Below are 22,041 nucleotides of genomic sequence, written 5' to 3' on the forward strand. Positions count from 1 at the left end.
AGAGGCTACAGTTGATTCTGCAGCAGCATCGGCGTTTGCAGGTAAGTCGATGTAGCTACTTACCTGCAAACGCTGATGCTGCTGCAGAATCAACTCTAGCCTCTGGTGCCGATGTGGCCGACACGTTGCAGGACCTGGGGCAGGAAGTGAGTGACGTCACAGCGTGATCTCTCGAGAACACGCTGTGTGTCTGCACTGCCAGAAGCTGGGTGTTAACGAACAGAAGTGGATGATGCTGATTCATCAGCATCATACACTCCCATTCCTAACGCCCAGCTAGTAAAAGAAGTAAAAACGCCCCGATGTACGCACATAATACACGCCCAGTTGTACTTTTGCAAGCCTCATTTGCATAAATACAAAAATGGTCATAACTTGGCCAAAAATGCTCGTTTTTTAAAAATAAAAACGTTACTGTAATCTACATTGCAGCGCCTATCTGCTGCAATAGCAGATAGGGGTTGCAAAATCTGGTGACAGAGCCTCTTTAAGGCCTCATGCACACAACCGTAGCCATGTGCACGGCCGTGATTTCCGGGTCGGCCGTCCACGGAGTGACAGCCGCGAGCCGCCCTCAAATCGTAGGCCGTGAACAAGGCCGTAATAAGACATGCCCGTTCTTCTGCGGTGCGGGCTCCTGGGCCATGCACTGACCATGAAAACCACGGTCATGTGCATGGCCCCATAGGAATGAATGGGGCCACAATTCTCCCGTGGATTTTCGGGGGAATTGCGGCCGCAAAAGCACGTTCGTGTGCATGAGGCCAACTTCGATGTGATCGAAAACCGCTCGATTCTAACCCCTCTGTCACTGAATCCATCAGTCCCGCTGACATGATGAATTAAGGTCTGCACAGATAATACAGCTGCTCTCTATGCAGGAGACAAAGCAGCGGCATCTCGAAAAGTAAAAATAATTTTTAATGTAATTACAAAGTTGCATCAATCACACTGAAACAAGTTTTGAAAAAAAAAAATGTGTACATAGCCTTAAAACGTATTAAAAGCAATACAACCAAGGAACCTAGACATCAGCATCAAGTAGACAGAGCACTTTGCATGTAAACGGTCTGATGGAGATGTGATGAGACATCATAGCAAACTATTCTAAAACAGGGCAATAATATTTTAAATTACTGTATATCCACCACTCCATGTAGATAAAAGGTATTTAGCCAGCAGTCAACAGTTTTGACATGAAAACATGTCTTTACCAGCTGCTTGATTTGGCATAAAAGGCTACAATCCAGATAAGCAAGCTGGCAGAAGGGTAGACTCACACAAGGCAACAAGTTAAAATTCAAACGATCACATAATAACCATGTGTGAATGTAAATTATGTATACACATTTATCTAACATTTATCTTTTTTTGTTCAAGCCCTCCAATATTTGGAAATTAAAATGGGTACAGCCACTTCGCCCCCGTAGCAGAATATTTCCAGATTGCTCACAACAGGGGCAAGTGCTCAGAGCCTGTAGGGCAGTGTAAGGAGGCCATATGACTCCCTATGGCCTCAGTGGGGTACCTTACATACAAACAGTCTCCCCTAGAAGAAATGCTTCTATGGGAGAGTACCACCGTACATACAGTATACGATGCAAGCCTCCGTATAAAGAGGAGACACGGTGGAGGTCACATACAGCCCTACGAGGAACTCTGTAGAAAACGGAGTCATCATACAGCCATATGCATGAGCCCCAACAGGGCACCCATGCTAAAGATTTGTGGTGCAAAGACGACTGAACTAGTGAGTGAGAAACGTAGAATGTGGTCCACACTCCAATTTCTTGAGGGCAGGGAAGTGCGAGAGTTAAAGTGTATTTTAAAATGATGGTATGTTCAGATGTAGTGGAATGTGTGCACCAAAACGTTTTCCCATGAAAGGTAGGGGCACACGAGTTCATACCTGGAAATTCAGTGGACTCTGCAGAACACATGTAAGTAAGTGGCTGGAGACACAGCCTATGCATGTATGCTGACAGCTTCAGTACGTCATAAACATTATCAAATCTCTCCTAAGGCACTTACATTTCTTTGAAGGAGTTGTCCAGTTCCTAAAAAATGCTGGTCTATCCTCAGGATAGGCCATCAATATCTGATCGGCGGGGATGCCAGGAGTCGGACTCCGACCATTCAGTTGGTTTGAAGGGGTCGCAGTGCTCATGCGAGCTCTGCTTTCCCTTCATTATTTTTACTGCTCAAGCTGTGACACTTGTAGCAGCGGTTCACAGTATTACAGCCTTCTCCTAGTCACTTCAATGCGAGAAGGCTGTAATACTGTAGCAGACAATGAATGGAGGGGGAAGTAGTGCGCGTGCTTGCGTTGCGACCCCTTCAAAACAGCTAATCGGCGGAGATGCCAGGAGTTGATCCAGACCGATCAGATATTGATGGCCTATCCAGAGGATAGACCATTATTTATTTTTAGGGACTGGAGAACCCCTTTAATTCAGCTATTCTAAGCTTTGAATTGGAGAAAACCTGAGAAAATAGCATCAGGTGTATTGGCAGATTTTTTTTTAATAAGTTAAAACCTTTCGAGATGGCCAAGGATGTAAAAAGAAAAATCATAGATTCTTGTCCAGTACCTGTGTCCCTTTCACATACACTCCCACAGGTGTTTGAACTCACATGTCACCCTCGGAGACGTGGCAAAGAAGGTTTGTTTACGGAGACGGGAGTAGTAGTACAACAAAGCACAATACTGGCATCAGGCTGTTATATAAATAAGCCGCAACCTTCACCTTTCCAAACTCAGGTAAAACTATTATGCTGCAATGCACATGAAGTCTGGCCTGCAATGACAGGGTTAATCTATATACACGTCCACGTATTGTACAGTCTCAGAACAGCTGGGACAATGAACGTATTTGCCCTTATGAAAGCCTCCTGAGAGCCCTACACGTCGCCAACCAGAGCCTGGGCCTTACGCACATCACCATGGATACTTCAGCCGCTGCCCTGACATCCGCTCGTTGTCTCCCCTTTCAAGCTTTGCGAGCCTCATTTACGCAAGCACAGGGTGGCGAAGAGAAGACGTGAGGTAAAGAAGCTCCAGCTACCTACCACAAACACGCCTTACTATACAGGGTTCTGCAGGATGTCTCAGCAGCCCCGTTATTATACTAGTAATCCTTAATGGAAGAACCTGCTCTGCTGAGCGAGCAATGTAGGCAGGTGTGGAATCACGTTATATATGCCCAGGAGCTTCCATGTTTGCCGTGTCCCGCAGGTTTGGGAAATTAGAACAATAAAAGGAGGCAATTAGTTTTAGAAGCTTTACATGAGCAGTAAATACATAGTCACAGCTTTATAACCTGGATATACAACTTTTATGGCCTATTAATGAGAAAAATGCCATAAAGCAGCGGTCCCCAACCTTTTATACCTTGCGAGTCACATTTCATTTTGAGTGACGGCTTGGAGCCACATTTAAGGGAAAAATGTAGACATTTTGAACGTAGAGAAACGCAAACTCGTGAAATTACAATTTGCAGGTTAAGTATTTCAGTTTGACATTTAACACATCCAAATGGGCACTTTTCTGGCAATAGGATATGTCTAATATGGTTTATGTGAATGTCATATTGTAGCATGAGCATATGGTTTTAACTCAGGGTTCCTATGGTGAGTCACACTGCAGGGGGTTGCGAGCCACTGGTTGGGGACCACTGCTATAAAGCAAGAATAATAGCTCATGCACATCAACGCAATAGGACCCCATGGTCGAGCCATATATTTAGTGCAACGGGTCGGATCTCATCCTGGGAGGTCAGGAAAGACTTTTCTTGATCTTCAAGGAGAAGAGCCGATCCGGTGATCGGTACTAAACATATGGCTCTTGCATGATGCTGTAAAGCCGGCCATACACTACAGATTTTGGACAGCCAAAAAGGGCTAGTTAGACCATTTTTTCAAACTGACAGCTTCGTTTCACCAAGCATGACAGACACCGACTGAAGGCTGATATAGCATCTATGAAAAAGTTGACCTGCAGTGTTGGATTTTTTTCAGTCACTGTCGGGTGAAGCCCTGGTTTATGACAAACAAGGATCTGCATCAAATCAATAGTAGCCCGGACCAAGGCAGAGATCAATCGTCGATTTGTCATTTTAACTTCGAGCGGTCATCCAAAACAGCAACCTTTACAGACCAACCACGAGCGACAAGTCGTTTAGAAAAAGGGCAGAGTGAAATCACTAATCTGTCCAGCTGAAGGAGGATTAAAAGGATGTATTCACACAGTGCGGTTAAATGGCAATTACCACAAATTGCAGCATTTTGCGCTAATCACTATTATTTCACACCGTGTGAATAGACTAAAGTTCATGCGTTGCGGATTGGTTTTAGATTTTCAATGCAGATTTCACCCTTTTCAATAAAAAAAGGGTGAAATTGAGTCAAATAAGCGACGTGGGAATTCAGCCTAAGACACCATTCACATCGCATTTGTGCCATCCGCCGGGTGTATACCTTTTTCAACACTAGAAAAAGTATTGAGACGTATAGCTCGGCGTATACATAGACTATAACGGTCAAACGTAGACCAAAATAGCATCCGTTTGGTTTGTTTGTCATAGTTGGGATACTGTTTTTTTTTTTGTTTTTTTTTAAAGTACTGAAAAGCATAGTCTGCTACGCTATTCTGTACTTAAAGAAAAAAAGTATACGCGACAACTTTTTTTTAGCATTAATTTCAATGGACGACGTATGAAAAAGTAATGCTATGCGTTTGTATCCGTTTACATACAGTAAATCTATCAGTTTTTTGGGGGTTGTTTTTCTATCAGTGTTCACAAGTATACTTTTTTTAGGTAAAAAATGGACAGAAACGTATACCGACGTATGAGTATACGCTAAACGTACACGCTATAAAAAACAGAGGTAAACAGAAAATGGTACACGTTTTCAATGGTCCACATTCATAAAAAAAACGTATACGCTCGAAGGATAGCACAAAACGCAATGTGAATGGGACCAGACATTGGGGATTTTTAACATAACATCTGGCAACTGCAGTTTTTTTGACAATGAGGAAATAGAAAATAGGATTTCTATTCCCGCTGAGGGCATTCTGCATAAAACCAGTGCAGGCAAAAAGATCAGACCACGTCTTTCATATTTAAACCTGCTTTGGAAAACTGAAAGCTTTAGGCGAAATTCACACGAACGTGTGCGTTTTGCGCAAGCAAAAAATGCAGCGTTTTTTGTGCATTGAAGTTCCGTGTGTCAAGTGTTTGGTGCGTCGCTGCGTGATTTTCACGCATATGCTATCCTTAGGACACGCGGTTTTGAGGTTTAGAAAAAGAAATGAAGGTGGTTTTATTTTTCCCTTAATTTCTTGATCTACTGTTGCGCGTGAAGTGCGTCCGTGTGATTTTCACGCACCCATTGACGTCAATGGGTGCGTGATGCGCAAAAAACGCTCAAGTATAGGACATGTGAATTTCACGCAGCGGACACACGCTGCGTGAAAAACACAGATTGTCTTAATAATTGCCTTACATAGGTCCGTGCGAAAATCACGTGCGCATCACGGACGTGAACTACGCTTGTGTAAATAAGGCCTAAATCTGATTTGTTGCTGTGGGAAACTGACAGATCTTTATCTACATTTTTATGTAAGAGGTGTAATGTTTTAAGAGATTTCAGAGAATACTGCAAATCAGTCATATTTCCAATTGTCTGATTCGGCCTTTGTATGACTGGAGAGAACTCCTGTGTTACAATAGCGTCTGCTGCCCCAAAAGGCACAATACAGATTACTGTTTATGGCAGCCTGTACGCTGCTGACACTCTGCCAGGGCAATAATAAAGACCCCTTGTCAGATCCCATTCAAATGAACTACATCTTTAGAACATACATTGTATCAACTTAGAATGTAAGGTCAGCAGTTTCCATTAGCAACAAGGGATCACATTGCCATATTTATTGTTTTGGCACCTTCTCTATAAGTTCAGCTGTGTTGAAATGGGCAAGTGCTGGATTCTTCTAGAAGCCACGCGAGGTGAGCGGTGGGCCCAGCTGATTTGACAGCAGCGGCTGGTCAAGAATTCAATGCTTTTTATTCCAAATTTCCAGCGCGAGTGGCGTCTATGAAGATCTGGAGCGGTGTCCCAGCATTCCTCTCTGAAGTTGCTGTATTTTTAGTGAAGTTGTCGCCCAGTTAAATATGGGTGGACAAGGTTGATTAGTGCTAAGTATTTAAAATTGGACTTATAGGCTTGAGACATTAGTACTAAAGGCCCCATTATACGGACCAATGCTCGTTCATCGGTTGATCTGCTCTTTTACGCAGCATTAAAAGTCATTGCTGTCAGCAGCGCATCTCCCGGTGTAAGCATGGAGTTGCGCTGCCAACATGATCAAAATGTATAGGGACGAGCGATCGTAGTAATAATCACTCGTCCCCATACATAACCAATTATTACTCCTTGTGAAAGTTGCAAAGGAGCGCAGATCTGGTTGATCAGCGCTCATTTTCACAGCCCTATAGTGCCCCGTTGTTATCTGGTAAATTGGATTTTTATTCATAAACATTTATGACGTTTTATTGTATGGTAACCCTTAATATATACTACGGCCTTTAACAAATCATTCTGCTATGGTGTCTTTATTGATTGGGAGGTGTATGTATTACTGGCGTCTCTGACCCCATGGTTTTTAAATCAAGGTCTTGCTTGACACTGAGCTAAGTTGACAACGCATCAGTTCTTCAGGCCTCATGCAAACGACTGTAATGGTTTTTACTGTCCGCAAATACAGAAGCACATCCGTAGCCGTCCACAATTGCGGAAGCTCAAATAGACTATGGGCAAATCCGTTTCGCAATTGCGGACAAGAATAGAACATGTTCTATATTATGATTATTTCTATGGCCCGGACACACATCCGTAAATATACGAAAAGGTGTCGATATGCCTATGGAAATTAATGGGTCCGCGATTTAATCTGTAACGACTTGATCTGTACTAACAGATGAAGTCTACGGTCGTGTGCATGAGGCCTCAATGGCCCATGGAATTTTTATTTATTTTTTTAGATGTAATTATGAATAAGACGGACGCACTTTGGCATTAGTCTCAAACAAAGCGCAAACTACAAAAAAAAAAAAAGTGTGTTTACCAATCAACCGTTATTATTATGACCCATATATTCCACAATTCATCAGATTGCCTATTACAAATCTTTCTTATGAGTAGTAATCAAAAATATAAAAACAATCCAAAATGTTTGTACTAATTTCACTTCATCGTTTTGGAAATAGGGCACGAAAATGATCATTACTCGGACTCATTAGTTTTAACACTAAGGAACCAGAAAAAGGAGTTGGAGGCTTGGTCCAACAGGCACAGTAACCTGACACACATACACACCGCCTGGGGAGAAGTATACAGCTCGCAGACATGTAATAGAGCTAGCATACACATTATATGCATCTATAGTACCTTCCAGCATTAACCAGAATAATCCTGACCCCACGGGAGAGTGACATGAATGCAAACACTGGCTCCTACACCAGGGAGAAGGCATGTAATGTAAGGAAAACGCCGAAAGCGTAAACATTTACTGAGAGAGCTAATATTAGCGGCGGGCTGAGGGTCATTAGCCTGCTGTAGTCAGATGATTGGGGACATAAATCAGCAGCTATTTGGATAGAAGTACATGCATTTCCTTGGTGGAGTAACCAGCTGACATTGGAGGATAATGTATAACCTCTAGCATTAGGGGCACTTCAGCTCCATGGCATAAACCAGCGAGATTATTAAAAAGTTCCACCATATCTTGTGTGCAGCCGGTGCCAGCAGGATAATGTGCCCACGTAACAACCGTCCACTTTCTGCCCCCCCAAGGTATCTACACATGGGAGGAATCACAATTACATTCCAATGGCATGAGCTTGCCGGATACTTCCCTCATGCAACTTCGAAGGTGCCAAATCTTCAACAGGCCTTAAAGGGACACTAAGCCCCAAGTCGAAAGGTTATCAGCATTTGTTATGCAGTGGATTGTGATCTATTGTTCTCCGTTATCAGCTCGATCATAGCCTGGGGAGAGGGAGACTTCTGTTCTTCAATGGAATTACTGACAGGAAGTCCAGAAAAATGTCTGCCCCCATGATCACCGCTTCATCTCAAGTTGTGGGAACCTCCAGCAACATTACATACATGGGTGTAAAGAATATTACTAGGTCTTTTTACAATCTATACCGTTATACACTGCAGACTTTGGGTTTAATGTTATGTGTACAGATGTAGCAGAGCTGTATTTGTTATTTCACTCTTTGGTGAGATAACATAGTTGTAACCACATGTGGAATATAAAGGCTTGTTCAAATGACAAACTCAGCTCTGCTTCATATAACACGGAGGTACATAGATATAATCCTCTATAGAAACACCTAGCAGAGTAATACCCCAGAGAGGGGCAATTAGGATAGAGATATAACAGACTACAAATTAACAATAACATATATTGGAACTGCACCCAAAACACAAGCTCGTCAACTATACACCGCATGCAGACACTGCTACACAGTATTGTGTATCTGTAACTGTAAAGTAATACATAACGGGGACACGGTCTCCCACACTCCAAACATTAACACACATATATCAGCCTAATAACGAATACGTCTCATGAGGGTCTCTCACCTCCGTTATAACGGGGATCCTCCGTATCCCGGGTCACCGCAGCCCCATCCCTCTCCGCTACTAACCGTCTTCAAGCAGGGAACCGTCCCAGCTGCTTCGAGAGGAGGAGTGGGAGGAGCTTGCGTGACCCCGCCCCCGGGAGCAGTCAGAGTGGGGGGAAGTCTGTGATCCTTATTAACTCCTGCAGGGCAGATACAATCTGTCTCAGGAATCCTGATGCTTCAGGGTCAAGTTACTAGACCTGGTCTAGGCTGATACCGGGAGCGTTTTGTCTGAGAAGCAGACTTCTAATAGAGAATGGAATTTAATAAAAAATTAAAGTACAAAATAAAGTTACATAAAATGTTATCAAATGAAATGAACAAAAATGACAACGTAAAAATCAAAACCCTTCACACCATCACATTGGTTCACAGTATTTTAATGCCATTTTTTTTGTATTCCACAATGCAACATTTGCGTGAAATGAGTCATGTGACTTTTTAAAATCAATCTTTTTATTATGTCATGTGACTTTTTAACATAAATTAATGTAAATATCAAACAAATGTGATTGCATGTGAATTACATTGACTTCTATAGATTTTTTTTTATTGTCACAAATACAACTGTTGGTGACAGCCATGTTGGGTCATGCACAATGTATGATCTGATAGAAGCCTATGGCACCCATCCTAAATCTGCAACGATTTATACAGTACAATACTATTTACAGTCTGACCCGTCCCTCTCCTCATTGAAATAAACATTAATGGACGGCCAAGCCCCGCGTGCATGTTTATAGGGGGGTCGAGAGTAAAACTGTGGACCGAATGAGTTTTTGCATATGTTTCGCCACCTCTGCCCCAACGACTCGTGTGACAGTTTGCAACTTTGCAAAATTTTGCGACTCCGTTGACCGTAACCTTGTGTCACCAACTATAACATGATGTGTACAGGGAATAAAGCTGCCCAATGTCTGCTGCACACTCCTCTATATTATTATGGTTAGGGATATGTATTTCTAAATTAAAACATAAAAAGACTTTTAATTTAAATTTTCCACCCAAAAAAAATTATTATACAGAAATACAATCAGATACAATCAGATTTAATTCAATAAAGCCCAATTTGGCGACTTTGGCCGCAACACAGGTTGTGCATCCAAAGATTGCTGTCTCACGTTGCATTCAACGCAGTAATGTAAGTGAAAGTGGCCGCGTTGCGACCAGCAAGTTGCAGCGACCATCACAAGAAATCCAAACTTTTTGAATTTCTTGCAACTGTCAAGTCACGGTCTCGACAACTTTGATGTCGCAACGTGGCCACATTCGCTTACATTACTGCGATGTATGCAGCGCGACACAGTTGATCGTGAACCATAGCCTTAATCCAAATAGTTTGGGCAAGGCAGAGAGGAACCCCCTGAAACTTAAGCACCCTGGGCTTATGCCCCACCACGCTCCCATAACTATACCCCTGCTGGATAGATCCCTTCAGTATGGCTAGACGCTCATTTATTAAAGAGAACCTTTCCCCTGTCCATACATATGCAGCTGAGTGCAGCATGTAATAGACAGGGCTTCACAAACCCTGTCTCACTTGAAATAATTTTTCTAACTTCCTCCGTTATTTACATATCGGCACCGTTAGATTTGGCGCCCGATATGTAAATAAGCCCCTGAACTGTCAATGGGGCGTTTCTATCTAACGAAATGGTAAGGGGGCGTGATGTCTTCGCTCTGACACTGTCCAATCAGCTATGGACAGTGTCAGGGCGAATTGCGCTATTTTCCCTCCCGCGAGAACACACACAGACTGAGAGAGCTCTCTTTGCAAAAACCACCAGTCTGTGTGTGTTCTCGCGGGAGGGAAAATAGCGCAATTCGCCCTGACACTGTCCGTAGCTGATTGGACAGTGTCAGAGCGAAGACATCACGCCCCCTTACCATTTCGTTAGATAGAAACGCCCCATTGACAGTTCAGGGGCTTATTTACATATCGGGCGCCAAATATAACTGTGCCGATATGTAAATAACGGAGGAAGATAGGAAAAAAATGTAAAGTGAGAAAGTGTTTGTGAAGCCCTCCCCATTACATGCTGCACTCAGCTGCACATGTATGGGCAGGTGAAAGGTTTTCTTTAAATGAGGGATGTGAAGTGACAACCGATTTATGCACCCAATTGTAAAGCTTGTTGAGGTAAATTTGCTTTTAAAGGGGTTGTCCACTATCGGACAACTGATGAACTATCCACTGGATAAGTCATCAGTATATGATCTGTGGGGGTCCAACTCCCAGATCCTGCACCGATCAGCCGCTCCTGCTGCCTCCGGGCACCGGACGTCCATGCCGGTAGCAGATAGCTCTGGTCATGGAATAGCGGCCGAGCTGCAGTATTCAAGTGAATAAGGGCAGAACTGCAGTTCTGCAGCATGGCTGCTATGCACTACACAGAGCCAACTGCTTCCGGCTCCGTACATTTTATACTGTGCAATGACCTCCGGTGTACGGAGGCAACCGGAACAGCTGATTGGTGCGCGGTCCGGATGTCGGACCCCCACAGATCATATACTGATGACCTATCCGGTGGATAGGTCATCAGTTGCCCAGTAGTGGACAACTCCTTTAAAGAGGCTCTGTCACCACATTATAAGTGGCCTATTTTGTACATAATGTGATCGGCGCTGTAATGTAGAATACAGCAGTGTTTTTTATTTAGAAAAACTATCATTTTGACGGAGTTATGACCTATTTTAGTGTTATGCTAATGAGTTTCTTAATGCCCAACTGGGCGTGTTTTACTCTTTGACCAAGTGGGCGTTGTGGAGTGAAGTGTATGACGCTGACCAATCAGTGACATACACTTCTCTCCATTCATTTACGCTGCAATAGTGATCTTACTGGATCACTGTGCAGCCACATACACACACAAAAACTAACGGTACTCAAGTGTCCTAACAGTGAATATACGTTACCTCCAGCCAGGACGGGATGTGTATTCAGAATCTTGATACTTTTGTAGCGTTTGTGGTTGATTTACAGCAGAGCAGGCGTAGTCCCGCTGTAAATGACAGTTTACAGCGTAATCTTGCGAGACTACGCCTGCTCTGCTGTAAATCAACCACAAACGCTAGAGAAGTGTCAGGATTCTGAATACACATCCCGTCCTGGCTGGAGGTAATGTATATTCACTTTCAGGACACTTGAGTAGTGTTAGTTTGTGTGTGTGTATGTGGCTGCATATAGTGATCTAGTAAGAACACTATTGCAGCGTAAATGAATGGCGAGAAGTGTATGACGCTGATTGGTCACTGATTGGTCAGCGTCATACTCTTCTCTCCACAACACCCACTTGGTCAAAAAGTAAAACACGTCCAGTTGGGCATTAAGAAATTAAATAGCATAAAGCTAATATAGGTCATAACTCCATCAAAAATTATCGTTTTTCTAAATAAAAAACACTGCTGTGATCTACATTACAGCGCAGATCACATCATGTACAAGATAGGCCACTTATAATGTGGTGACAGAGCCTTGCATCTTGCAGTGCAGATCTTGCAGTGCAGATTCTGAAACATAACAATACCAGTCTAGAAAGCAAAAGAAATTAATGGAGCAGCACTGTAGCAGAAAAACCATACAGCAAGTGGACAGCTTCAAAGTAGTGACCTCTCCTTATGTCATAGAATTTCAAATAGCGAAGAAGCAGCACTCAAAAAAAAGTGGATGTATTCACCAAATATTCACTGCAACATTTCACCTTCTCAATTAAGTAATTTTCAAATACAACACCTGTCTACATGCTCGCAAAAGTTTTTTGCAGATTAGTTCTATAATATATCTGGACAGGGGTGCTCTGTTATTCAGATTTGATATGATATAGTTCTGTCTGCATGCAGCCATTACTAGGGGAAGCTAACTGCATATGGAATTATACAGCTGGTATTGATAGCCCACTTCAGTCATTTTCATCAGGCTGCTATCCGTTTTTTTAACTGATAGCACCCTGACACATTAATTTCAATGGGGCCATGCATACTTCCGATGTTTTAACGGAACCGTGTGGCCGTTTCAACAAAATTAGGACAGGTCCTACTCCTGTCCGTTTTTGACGGAACAGTCTCGGTCTTTTCATTCATTTGGTCCGTGAAACAACGGACTGCACACGGAAGCCATCAGTGTGCGATCCGTGTCTCACGGATCCGTCATTCGCGTCCGTACGACGTTCAACGGAAGTGTGCATGAGGCCGAAGTCTGTATGCAGTGATCTCCCACTAGTAGCGAACGCAAATATCCGCTATAATAGCACCGCAGCAAGCAGTTCAGAGCCAGACCCTTTCCCACCACAAACCAAATAGAAATTGTGTGCCGTGCCTCTATAGTAGGTATGGTAAGTCCATCAATACGCATTACACGTTGTCCATTGTCACCCTTGATCAAAAAGTTTTCAATAAGCAACAGGTATGAAAAACATGAGCAACAGGTAAGAAAACACAAAAACAATGTTTGTAACATGATAGCATGAAACATTATAATTGAGGTCTGGTATACCAAGGAAAATAACAATGTAAGAGCAGCATTATGCCGGAACTTATTCAAGGGTCATGTACAGTCTATAATCTTAGAAATCAAAATATAGTAATAGAAATCTTTAATACCGATAATAAAATTTAAGTATTGGATCAAACCAACTGAAGTATGTTAAACTGTTTACACTTTACAATTTGCAATCTGTACTCAGGCATTGAAGTTGTGAATTGTGTATGTATTATAATATACCTTTTATGTAATTTGAAGAACATTACCATATGGAGCAAGGCTTTCCAATAGATGACCAAGCATTTACAGAATCCTTGGTATTGTTGCTGAACACTTGTTTATTTTGAAACAATCAAATAAACATTGAATTATCTACGTTTTGGGTGCTTTCAATACAATGACATTGTTTCGCAGCATACACAGTCATTATCTTATCCTTTCTTCAAAAACCATTAACATATCTCTCTACCAATAAGTGAAGCTTGGTGTTTCGGATTATAATGGCAACGTCTACAAGGTCATGTGGACCTAGCTCATCAGAGTAGAGAAGCAAAAGATTCTGTACCAGAAGCAGTGTTAGATAAGATAAAGGAAATAAGAAACAGATAATGTCTGAACTGTCTGCAGGAAGAAGGTGCATAGCACTAGGACTGTCTGCAGGAAGAAAGTGACTTCATACAGAGGGAGTGCACATCCAAGTTTGGGGTTTCAAATTCTAGGTGAAATTAAACTTAAAGGGGCTTTCCGAGTTATTTCAAAAAATTGGCCAGGGGTAGGAGGGATGCAAAAAAAAAAAACCCTTGCTAAATTCACGGATCCCCGTCATTCCAGCTCCGCCGCTTCCGTTCCTCCTCACTGCTGTGTATTGACATAGCTGCAACGATCATGTGCTTGTATACCCACATGATCGCTACAGCCAATCACAGGTCTCCGTGGGTATACTGCACAGGATTGCTGAGGCCAGTGCTTGGCAGCAGCGATTACATGGGTATACGGGCACGCCATCGGTGCAGCTATGCCAATACACAGCAGCGGTGAGGAATGGAGCGGAGGCGCTGAAACAACAGGTATCTGTGGACAGGTATTGTTGAATTGAACACGATGTGCATAGTCCAAGAGGGCAGTATGCTGTGTGCACAGTTAAAGAGGCTCTGTCACCACATTATAAGTTCCCCATCTCCTACATAATGAGATCGACGCTGAAATGTAGATAACAGCAGTGGTTTTTATTTAGAAAAACAATCAATTTTGACCAAGAAATTACCTATTTTAGATTTATGCTAATGACTTTCTTAATAGACAACTGGGCGTGTTTTTACATTTTGACCAAGTGGGCGTTGTAAAGAGAAGTGTATGATACTGACCAATCAGCGTCATACACTTCTCCATCCATGTACTAAGCACAGCGCGAGATCAGCACTCGCGAGATCATGCTGTGCTGTCACATACAACCATATTAACTTTAATGAAGTGTCTTGAGAGTGAATAGACATCACCTCCAGCCAGGACACGATGTCTATTCACAATCCCGACACTTCAGTAACGTTTGTGTGGGACTTAATGACAGCAAGCGTGATCTTGCAAGATCACGCTGTGGATGACAAAACAGCGTGATCTTGATGTGCTGTGCTGTAAGTCACATACAAATGTTACCGAAGTGTCGGGATTGTGAATAGACATCACATCCTGGCTAGAAGCGATGTCTATACACTCTCAAGACACTTCAGTAAAGTTAATGTGGGTGTATGTGACAGCACAGCATGATCTCGCGAGATCACGCTGTGCAGTGAAAGAAGCTGAGCTGGAATGAAGAGAAGTGTATGACGCTATTTTGGTCAGCGTCATACACTTCTGTTTACAACGCCCACTTGGTCAAAAGGTAAAAACACGGCCAGTTGTCTATTATGAAAGTCATTAGCATAAATCTAAAATGTCATAACTTGGTCAAAATCTATCGTTTTTCTAAATAAAAAACACTGCTGTTATCTACATTACAGCACCGATCACATTATATAGGAGATAGGGAACTAATAATGTGGTGACAGAGCCTCTTTAAAGTCTGATTCTACCACAAAAACAACCCTTTACCAGCTAACACAACCCTGAGCTCTATGCATATTACCACTTTTTTTTCTTCTTATCAACATTCCAGGACCAGGACTGTGCATCATCTTCCATAACTGTTTCAAGCTTCTTGGGTGGACCGTCCCTGCTCTATTCTCTCCCAAGCCCCTATGTGAACTGACAACAATTAATTCAGTTAGGAGACTAGACTCCAGAGTCACCGAGATCGATAGTGATGTCATTTGACAGATGGAGACAGGAGAACATCATTTGAAGCAGAAGGGTAATCACAGGAAAATGACTACAATCATGTTACATAGCATGTTGTACCTGTTACAAAAGTCCTATGTTGTTTTGTCACTGAACTTAGGTTTTTATCAAATGGCATAGTGTCCTCTTGTGGGCAGTGTACTCTATGCTAAATACCTGGTGACCCAGTTGTATAAACAATACCCTTTTGCTTGTTATTCATGGTATGTGTCCTGTGCCTAGGATCGGATGCCCCAGTGTAGTTTCCATTTTTTAGATACCCACTGGTGCAGTTCTGGCCTTAGGATGAAAGAAACCCTATGTGGGATTCTCTTTTGTTGCCCGTCACATATGCTTGAACTCTCTTTCAGACAATCAGCAGCAGAGGAATGCTTACTCGTTTAAAGGAGTTGTCTGGCTTAGGAAACCTATTTTAAAATGCCTTATTAGGGAATTTAGAGTTAATAGATGTGTCTCCCCCATTCAGAACCCTCATCGATTAGTCAGAGTCGAGAGTAGCTATAAAAACCTTCTCTTTCTCTGAAGGACCCGGCCCGTCTGTGCATTAGAAGGACATCCCGTTGATTTCAATGTAAACTGTGCGTAATGCTCCATTTCGCCTGTGGTGGCGCTGCAGGAAATTGAATACTTGCTGCCAGGTTCCCCCAGAGGTTACTGCTGATCTCTGGGGTCCCAGCAGCAGAAAACCCTGTGATGGACTTTTCATTGAGAAACCGATTTTTATTTTTAGAACCCATCTTGCTTAATATTATTTTTTTCGATTATAAATACTGTATGTTGTTACCAAAAAAACAAAAGCATTTATTGTTCAGCGTATGCTTCCTAACACAGTTCTGGTATCAGGTGCTTTGGAGGTGTCAGTGTCACTGCCATTAGCAGTGACTCAGTGATTTTGACACTATTTGCAAAACTGGATTTACCTACATAACTCTAGCAGCTGAATGACGTCAGGACAATTTTAGATCGCTTCTCGTGAGTTCGTGGAATGTTGTTCCAAAGATAGCCTCAGACGTATGCCTACATCTGGGCCTATACATTAGCTACAACAAACTATTATTTATTTGATAAGGGAATGGTAAGATTAAAATTGGTTACAATTATATAAATAGCAAAAAGTAAACACACAAACATTTGTAAATTACATAAATTTATATTTTTTTTAATGTTAAACTTTCTGAAGCTTTTTTTGCAGTTCAATTAAAAATAAAAATTGATCTGTCATCAGATGGCCATACACTAAAGTTTTCAGGTTGTCCTGTATGTTCAGACGCAAAGTAAAAAACGTGTGATAATTACGGAGCTGTTTTCATAGAATACAGTCTCTGATTTTCAGCTGTTTTTGAAGCTCACAATGAAGCTTCTTTGAAACTTATTTTGAGGCGTTTTTTGTGGCGTTTTTCATAGTGTTCAATGGAAAATCAGCTCCAAAAATCACCTCAAGAAGTGACATGCTACTTCTTTTTACAGAGCGTTTTTTACGCGCCGTTTTTTAAAACAGCGGCGTAAAAAGACGCCCCGTATGAACTAAATGTAGTTTTTCCCATTGATTTCAATGGGCAGATGTTAGAAGGCTGGATTAACACTAGCATGTTCGGTCCGTAATGGACGGAACGTATTTCGGCCGCAAGTGCCGGACCGAGCACACTGCAGCGAGCTGGGCTCCTAGCTTCATAGTTATGTACGACGCTAGGAGTCCCTGCCTCGCTGCGGGACAACTGTCCCATACTGTAATCATGTTTTCAGTACGGGAGAGTAGTGCCACGGAGAGGCATGGACTCCTAGCATCGTACAAAGCTATGATACTAGGAGCCCGGCTCCCTGCAGTGTGTTCGGTCCGGGACTTGCGGTCGAAATACGTTCCGTCCTTTACGGACCGAATATGCTCGCGTAAATCCAGCCTAAGCGTTCAGCTACCGTTTTTTCAGGCGTTTTTTTGTGGAGTTTATGCACTGAAATACGCCTGAAAACACAGTGTGTGAACATACCCTAGAGTTGTTATTTTGGTTGATAAGGTAAAATGACAATCTGCCAATCGATCTCTGCCTTAGCCTGGGGTGACCTAGACTGGGATTCTATTAAAGGGATGTGAAATCTGCCGTAGAGAATTGGATGGCACTTACGGTTGTTTCCAAAACAGTCCCTTCTATGGTAGTTACAGAAACAGTCAAGCACAGCGTGCTTGTCTGTTTCTGTTTTCCCTGGCCACATCTCCATTGATTCTCTGTCTGGATGCGGCGGCCTGCGGCTATTACATCAGGCTGGACGGGTTCGGGTGACCTCCTTTCTGGAGAGAGGTGCCTGTCCCAGAGATGGGAACCGCATCTATCAGACATTTCTGGCATATCCTGCGGATATTACATACATTTCCAAGATGGGAATACCCCCTTTAAATTACTTGGTATCACCAGCAATTCATTCAAGGCAAAAAAAAAAGAGAGGTAGATGGCAGCTGGGATGCAGTGGATTTCATGCTAAGCGTGTCTGTGTCTCTCGCTGCGCTCTTCTCTGGTTTCCTTCTCCTTCTCGTACAAGAGCTGCAGCCCCTTGAAACAACTGCAGGTCACACTTTCAACAAGTTTATATAAAAATCTACAGAAATGATCCTGCGAATTATAACAGCTACGTGTGATTTGTCACAGTGTTCCTGCTATACAGAAAATTGACATATTTGAGCTAGCGTGGATGTCCATACACAATGACCTCATACTTCTCAGTGTTTTATTTCTGGTTGCTATTCACAATTGTTAAAAATAGAAGAGACGCCGCCAGAACTTCATTAGCTGACTTGTCTTTTTGTCCAAAGCACCATCCAGACCACCTGAAATAGACATATCGATGTTTGGTTGTTTGAAATTATAGACAAACTTTGGAGCAGTTTATAGCGATAACCTAATATAATTGCAATATGACGTATGCTCCATTTCAAAACCCCAAAAATCTGATTGTACTGACCTGGCAGCTGCAAAAATTCTAAGTTCTCATGCGGAGTACAGACTGCACCCTGTGACTGGGCCTCTGTAAAATGTGCAATGTAGTCTATGCATAAAGCGCTGGGCATTTGAAAAGCAAACCTACAATGTGTCTATGACCCAATGTAAAAAAAAAAATACTCTCCCTGATCTTGCAGCTCGGAGATCAGTGTTGGGAATCAAATTTTAAGAGTGAGTATATTATAAAGTAGTGTAGTGATAGGATGACAATGCTCTTCTTTGCTTGAGATGCATGGCTCCAGCCAACATATTGTTGCCCGGCATGGCACGTGACATCATTCTTTCAGCCCTTAAAGGGGTTGTCCAGTCCAAAAAAATGTATTGCCTATCCTCAGGATAGGCCATCAATAGATGATCGGTCGGAGTCCAACTCCGGCACACCTGCCTATCAGCTGTTTTGTAGGGGCAGAAGCGTTTGTACAGGCTCTGTTTTCGCTTCATTCCTTATATGCTCTTACTGTGAACCTCCGACACACTTGTAGCGGTGGTTCACAGTATTACAGACTTCTCGCCTTCAAAACAGTTGATCGACGGTGGTGCCGGGAGTCGGACCCCGACCGATCAGCTAATGATGGCCTATCCTGAGGATAGGCCATCAATTTTTTGGGACTGGACAACCCCTTTACGGGGGAATCGCTATAATCTTCCAGTGCTTGGTTATCAGCCCTGGTGGTGAGTTTATTAGCATTTGTTCCTGTTATCTTCTGTGATTTTCCTGTGTTTGACCTGGCTTTCGTCTTGACTCAGCTTGATCGGATTCATCCATGTACCGACCTCTGGCCTAAACCTGACCTTGTCTCCTGATACCGATTATTGGACCTCATGCTGCCCGTCTGTCGCCACGAGAGGTTTCATACCTGCCATCTGCAGGCCGACCGTCTATTTCGGACTATCCTGGAGACCTTTGTCCCTCGAATCTTACTGGCAAAGTCCATACCTTCTTGCAGCGGTTAAAGGTAAAGAACGAAGGATTCCTTATACTTCGCACCCCAGGTTAGCCTGCACCAACTTAATAACTGTCTCAGTAATTAATTGTTCCTGACGGCTGGCAAACTTCTGCACTGTGCAACTCTGCTTCACCATCTTCGAGACTTCACCCATTTTTAGGTCAGCATAGTATGGGAACAGGTCTGCTTTATTACTAATATACCTATACCGAATTATGCACAAATTCACTTATCTTAAATATACTACCTATCAACATATGTAAAGACATGTACATATACTGAACACAATCCAAAGCATGTATAGCATACAAAAGTTTATGTTTTATTAAGACACAATCTAAAAATCAATTGGCCATCAAGACCTAAAAGTAGACATACACATTAAAACCATGTGGTGGTGGTCTGGGACATACAATATACACAAAACCAATACTGTATCATATAACCTCCCTATTTGTAAGTAGATTTAGCTTTAGTGCATATTTATTTATATTTAGTGGTTTAGGTGGCATTAGTGTTGCAGGGTGCTGTCGCCATTTTTTGTCTGCTGTATTTCTGCAGTCACAGGTGTTCTTGCACCTGCATACATTTTGTATCATTTAGTTGGAATGTGCTGTTCAACTTTTTGTTCTGTTTATGTGATCCATATATGTGGGGTTAGTGACTGCCTCCACTTGTTGTTCTTGCACTCCTCCCATTCTGCCCTGGGTGATTTTAATCAGTTCAATGCTGGATCCTACCATCCCCAGGTATATATGTAGGCTTAGTCCCAGTCCCAGTTCTGGGTGTATGTGCAGCGTAGGTACCCACCTTACAGAGGTCGCCTTGTCGTGGCAGGTGGGCTAACACTTTTTGATCAAAATGTGCACTAAGAACCTCCCTATTTGTAAGTAGATTTAGCTTTAGTGCATATTTATTTATATTTAGTGGTTTAGGTGGCATTAGTGTTGCAGGGTGCTGTCGCCATTTTTTGTCTGCTATATATATATATATATATAGATATACAGGGTGGGCCATTTATATGGATACACCTAAATAAAATGGGAATGGTTGGTGATATTAACTTCCTGTTTGTGGCACATTAGTATATGGGAGGGGGGAAACTTTTCAAGCTGGGTGTTGACCATGGTGGCCATTTTGAAGTCGGCCATTTTGTATCCAACTTTCGTTTTTTCAATGGGAAGAGGGTCATGTGACACATCGAACTTATCGATAATTTCACAAGAAAAACAATGGTGTGCTTGGTTTTAACGTTACTTTATTCTTTCATGAGTTATTTACAAGTTTGTGATAAAGATAGTGGGGCCATTCTTCATCAATGGAAACCTCAAGGCCACGGGATATCTGAAATTGCTACATGATGATGTGTTTCCCTCTTTATGCACTGAAGCTGGCACGTTCCCTGAGTTTTTCCAGCAAGATGGTGCACGACCACATTATGGGTGTCAGGTCCGAGCATTCCTAGATGAACAGTTTCCTGGAAAGTGGATTGGTCGTCGTGGGCCAGTTGAATGGCCCCCTAGGTCTCCCGATCTGACCCCCTTAGACTTTTATCTTTGGGGTCATCTGAAGGCAATTGTCTATGCTGTGAAGGTACGAGATGTGCAGCAACTGAAACTATGGTTACTGGAAGCCTGTGCTAGCATTTCTTCTGTGGTGTTGCTATCAGTGTGTGAAGAGTGGGAGAAGAGGGTTGCATTGACAATCCAACACAATGGGCAGCACTTTGAACACATTTTATAAGTGGTCAGAAACTTGTAAATAACTCATGAAAGAATAAAGCAACGTTAAAACCAAGCACACCCTTGTTTTTCTTGTGAAATTCTCGATAAGTTTGATGTGTCACATGACCCTCTTCCCATTGAAAAAACTAAAGTTGGATACAAAATCTCCGACTTCAAAATGGCCGCCATGGTCAACACCCAGCTTGAAAAGTTTCCCCCCTCCCATATACTAATGTGCCACAAACAGGAAGTTAATATCACCAACCATTCCCATTTTATTTAGGTGTATCCATATAAATGGCCCACCCTGTAGATATATATATAATATATATATATATATTGTGAGACAGTGACAGGTAAAGTCATTGAGGGAAGGTACATTTCCCCTAGAATCCTGTCATATGTATCCTAGGCTCCAGGGAATGAGTATTTTTTGCAATAGAAAGCTCTAGCTTTCCAATCTCGGCTTAAGGAAAAGCCGGAAAAAGGGCCTGGAGTTGGATTGGGGAAGAGCAGGGCGGGTTCCCCAATCCCTAGTCCATCTCTGTTTGTAGGACAAGGCTGCTGCTCAATTAGCTGCACCTGCAGCCTGTGTATAAAAAGGTGCAGACACAGTGTGTGTCAGTCTCAGCCCTGACTCAGACCGGAGACTACTAAGTCTGGAGTAGCCTGTATGCTATGTGAGTAAAGACCTGTGTTACTTTGTGTCCAGTGCCTGGTAGGAAGGCACTTGGTATAGTTAGATAATATCTTGTTTAGCTAGTGCTCAGACGAGCAGGATTTATTTAGTATTTTGCCTTGTTGTACAAAAGGCTGTTTCTTTGACAAGAATAAAACACAGGCAAAGCCCTGTTATGAACTTTAATG

General features: G+C 42.5%; 1 protein-coding gene across 2 annotated transcripts in view; it reads right to left on the bottom strand.

Annotated features, from left to right (window-relative positions):
- The window catches only part of SH3BP4 (SH3 domain binding protein 4), a 51,022-nt gene extending 42,243 nt beyond the window's left edge, over window positions 1-8,779 (bottom strand). For both annotated transcript variants that reach the window (XM_075829596.1, XM_075829597.1), the window contains exon 1: window positions 8,659-8,779. The gene's annotated coding sequence lies outside the window, so the exon portion shown is untranslated. The remainder of the gene's footprint in view (window positions 1-8,658) is intronic.
- Between the last annotated feature and the right edge of the window lie 13,262 nt (window positions 8,780-22,041).

This window comes from Rhinoderma darwinii, chromosome 6, assembly GCF_050947455.1.
Source record: "Rhinoderma darwinii isolate aRhiDar2 chromosome 6, aRhiDar2.hap1, whole genome shotgun sequence".
NCBI classification, from domain to species: Eukaryota; Metazoa; Chordata; class Amphibia; order Anura; family Rhinodermatidae; genus Rhinoderma; species Rhinoderma darwinii.